Below are 5,000 nucleotides of genomic sequence, written 5' to 3'. Positions count from 1 at the left end.
TCTGTGTGTGTCTGACCCTGTGTGTGTGTGTGTGTCTGGCCCTGTGTGTGTCTGGCCCTGTGTGTCTCTGTGTGTGTCTGGCCCTGTGTGTGTGTCTGTGTGTGTGTGTCTGACCCTGTGTGTGTGTGTCTGGCCCTGTGTGTCTGGCCCTGTGTGTGTCTCTGTGTGTGTCTGGCTCTGTGTGTGTCTCTGTGTGTGTCTGGCCCTGTGTGTGTCTCTGTGTGTGTGTGTCTGACCCTGTGTGTGTGTGTCTGGCCCTGTGTGTCTGGCCCTGTGTGTGTCTGGCCCTGTGTGTGTATCTGGCCCTGTGTGTGTGTCTGGCCCTGTGTGTGTGTCTGGCCCTGTGTGTGTGTCTGGCCCTGTGTGTATCCGTAACCGCCACTCATGTTGCAATAGAGAAATTCAAACTAGCGAGAATTTGTTCTCTGATCAAGACGTTGCCATGGGAGATATGGGTTGTCTCCTCCGTTCCAGTGTTCCCCAGCAGGGCAGGCGTGGCCTGATCGTTCTCCTCATCGTTCTCCTCATCGTTCCCCTCATCGTTCCCCTGACACCTCCTCCTAAAGCCTTAGAGGCTCATGGCAGGAGACCCCCAGCTCTCTGATCATGGATGTACCAGTCAGCTGCTCTGTTACTCGTTCTGAAATAAACCTCTCAAACGATAGTCTCAATGTCTCCTCTCCGTTTGATCACATGCTTCCCTGATCCGGCCTCTAATGGTCAGAATGAATCCAGGACAGTGTGTTCTGGTTTACAGGTTATTAAAGCTCAATCTACTCAAGTCCCTCCTCGTCTTTTTCTGCACCTGGAAACCACCACTTAGGGTCCTGGAACATGAGCACAACAAGGTTACTCTCGGACGTGAGTGCGGGTAGGCGTGTGTGTGTGTGTGTGTGTGTGTGTGTGTGTGTGTGTGTGTGTGTGTGTGTGTGTGTGTGTGTGAGCCATGGATAAGATAACATTCCGTATTTGGATGTTATCCAATCACACTGGTTCAGCTTGGCCTTGGCACCTCAATTGTTGCTTGCTGGCAGAAAGTAATGCATACAATTGATATCACACACACACACACACACACACGAACACACACACACACACACACACACACACACACACTGAGAGCTGAGAATAGATACCTGATGTTGGATCATCCTTCTCTCTCTTCTTCCACTCTATAATTCTGTTTCTCTTCTAGGTGCTCCTCTCATCCCCTCTCCTCCCTCCTCTCTCCCCTCCTCTCTCTCTCCTCTTCTCTGCTCCCTCTCTCCTCTCCGGCGACTCACTCCAGTATTTTTAGTATTTGTGAGTAGGCGTAGCTCGGTCCTTATGAATTTTCATGGTTTGTTCAGTGTGTAGGCTGACACGCTGCTCTCCTTAAACACACACACACACACACACTCAGAGACACACAGACACACACACACACACACACACACACACACACACACTCAGAGACACACAGACACACAAATACTAATCAGAAAGCACACACACACACACACACACACACACACCCGTGTAGGCTGATTGTGCGTAACAGCCGTGTGTTCAGGAAAGCAGATCATCCTGATCAAAGCTCCTCACTCTCCTTTTTACATTTTCTCTCCTCTCCTCCATTCTCTCCTCATCACCTCTTCTCTCCTCCTCCTCTCCTGTTTTCTCCTCCTGTCTCGCCCCCTTCTCTCCCCTCCTGTCCTCTCCCCTCCCATTCTCTCCTCCTCCCCCTCCCCCTCCTCTCCTCTCCTCTCCTCTCCCTTCTCCTCTCCCTCCTCTTCTCCTCTCCCTCCTCCTCTCCTCTCCTCTCCCTGCAGCTTGTTCAGATGGAGGGATTCTTATTCAAATCCTGTAAATTAATTCTCTTCATGTATCAGCTCCATCTCACACTCCTACGACTGGGAGTCTGTACAGCTCCCTGTGTGTGTGTGTGTGTGTGTGTGTGTGTGTGTGGCTTGGGGAGTACATGTGTGCCTGTAGCCTGGGGAGCACACGCGTGTGTGTGTGTGTGTGTGTGTGTGTGTGTGTGTCCGCAGGGTAACGTGTGTTACAGTAATTACGTTGGACCCTGACATGTGGAGCCGCTCAATTCTATTAATTAAATAACAGATCCACGTGTAGGGGGGGGTGTGTGTGCAGGCGTCTGTATGTTTCTGTGTGTGTGTAGGTGTGTATGTATGTGTGTGTGTATGTAGGCATGTATGTATGTGTGTGTGTGTGTGTGTGTGTCCATTAGATGCAAGCATATGGATCATGTCAGGAAGAATTAGGCCACCGAGCACCTTACACTCTCCACGCCTCTCAGGGAGGGAGACTCTCTCACACACACACACACACACGCACGCACACACACACACACACGCACGCACACGCACACACACACACGCACGCACGCTCAAACAACGCCTCTCTCTACACTACGTCTGACAAGTTAATGATTCCCCTAGAATTCCTCTCTACAGTGAATACTGAGTTATCTTTCCTCTCCTCTCTCCTCGCTCTCCTTCCCTTTCCTCTTTCCTTCCCTCTCCTCTTTCTCTCCCTCCTCTCTCCTTCCCTCCCCTCTCTCCTTCCCTCTCCTTCTCTCTCCTTCCCTCTCCTCTCTCTCTCCTTCCCTCTCCTTCTCTCTCCTTCCCTCTCCTCTCTCTCTTTCCCTCTCTCCTCTCTCTCCTTCTCTCTCCTTCCCTCTCCTCTCTCTCCTTCCCTCTCCTCTCTCTCCTTCCCTCTCCTCTCTCTCTTCCTCTCTCCTCTCTCTCCTCTCTCTCTCCTCTCTCTCTCCTCTTTCCTCCCCTCTTTCCTCCCCTCTCCTCTCTCTCCTATGGACTGTGCAGATCTGATGCACTGGTGTGTACTGATGTGTGTCTGGTGTATGGTGGTGTGTGTATTTATCTGCGTGTGTGTGTGTGTGTGTTTGTCTATCTGCGTGTGTCTGTGTGTCTATCTGTGTGTGTGTATTTATGTGTCTATCTGCGTGTGTCTGTGTGTCTGTCTGCATGTGTGTGTTTGTTTCTGTTTGTGTTCGTCTGTCTGCATGTGTGTCTGTCTGTATGTGTGTGTGTGTGTGTGTGTGTCTGTCTGTGTCTGTCTGTGTGTGTATGTGTGTGTGCGTATGTGTCTCATTGCTCCTCAACTGTCTTGCTCCAGTCCAGATTAGCGTGTCGGTCTCCTGAGGGATGAAAATATAAAAATATAGCTTTTACCAGAACACAGACCTAAACACACACACACACACACACACACACACACACACACGTAGAGTACAGGGCCACGAGAGTCCTTGTTCAGCACTCCAAAAAGCCTGTCGCATTTTCCCTCAATAGACAACACAATCTGAGAGGAGGAATGGAAGGAGCAAGATAGAGAGAGAGGGAGATAGAGAGAGGGAGAAAGAGAGAGAGGGAGAGAGAGAGAGAGAGAGAGAGAGAGAGAGGGAGATAGAGAGAGGGAGAAAGAGAGAGAGAGTCTAAAATAATAGGATAGATAATAAATAATTCTAGGGTAGAATTAGGCCCTTCGAATTAAAAAAAGATGAAAAAAAAAAAAGCACCAGGATGTTGGATCCAGGTTAGTTGAAGCAAGACAGAGAGAAAGTCTCAACCCTGAAGCACTAAAGTCCTCTGGGCTGAGCCCAAGATGGCCGCACGGTCTGCTGGTGGCTAAGCTCACAAACGAAGCACTGGTTTGAAACGCTGCTTCAACAAAACCTCAAGTTAAACTGTCCAGGGACTGCAGATGAAAACTAGCCTTCTTGGATAATTCTGGTATATGTATTCTGGTATCATTGGTTTAAGAAAGCAGCTGTCTCTGTGCTACTGTCACTGGGGCTGTACCTTTGCATAATAATATCGGTGCAAAATTGTTTCACAATCCACACAGAAAAAGGCCAGTTTTCATTCCAGCTCAAAAATTCACTATATCGGCTGCATATCGGTTATCGGTGATTTTCCCCGCTCTATAATCGGTTATCGGTATCGGTCACAAAAATCCCTACCGGTCGGGCTCTACTTTACACAGTGCTGCTGGCGGGTCAAAACACACATCTCCATTTTGGTGATTAAAAAAATACAAATAAATAAAAGACAACATTTTTTACATCAATTGAAAGTTGACACTACCCTTTACAACCTCTGACCACCTCCCAGCCCTGACAAACTAAATGTGTTCTAAGCAGCTCGTCATGTGTGATTTTTTATGTTCAAAAACACAGAAATTGGAATGTTCTTTTCAACATTCTGAAATTGCCATTTTGGAGATGCGAGGTTTTGGCCTGTCCGCAGCGAAACCATAGTCAATAAAGCATTCTGGCTTTGAATTTGAGAGAGGAAGCTCAGGACAGACGAGGAGAGGAAGAGACAAGGAGACCAGCGATACAGAAAGCAGAGCCATTAGAAAAATGTAACCTTTACTTATTTACAATTGTACATTGGTACTGAGTGACAAGCTAGTATGTACACTTCACAACAACATGGGTTCCAATACCCCCTCACCCATCTGGTTCAGAGGGCAGATACACAGTTAAAGAACCCTTGTAGGTCGCGTCCACATCACATCCTGCACACTAACCTTCTAGTGCACTACCATGCTTCAGAGCTAGTGCGCTAGGTAGGGTCAGAGCTAGTAGACTAGGGTCAGAGCTAGCAGACTAGGTAGGGAGCTAGTAGACTAGGTAGAGTCAGAGTAAGTAGACTAGGTAGGGAGCTAGTAGACTAGGTAGGGAGCTAGTAGACTAGGTAGGGTCACAGCTAGTAGACTTTGTAGGGAGCTAGTAGACTAGGTAGGGTCACAGCTAGTAGACTAGGGTCAGAGCTAGTAGACTAGGTAGGGTCAGAACTAGTAGACTAGGGTCAGAGCTAGCAGACTAAGTAGGGGCAGAACTAGTAGACTAGGGTCAGAACTAGTAGACTAGGGTCAGAGCTAGTATACTTTGTAGGGAGCTAATAGACTAGAGTCAGAGCTAGTAGACTAGGGTCAGAGCTAGTAGACTAGAGTCAGAGCTAGTAGACTAG

The sequence above is a fragment of the Borostomias antarcticus genome (assembly GCF_949987555.1).
Source record: "Borostomias antarcticus genome assembly, chromosome: 31".
Classification (NCBI taxonomy): Eukaryota; Metazoa; Chordata; class Actinopteri; order Stomiiformes; family Stomiidae; genus Borostomias; species Borostomias antarcticus.
Note: the sequence above shows the minus strand (reverse complement) of the source record.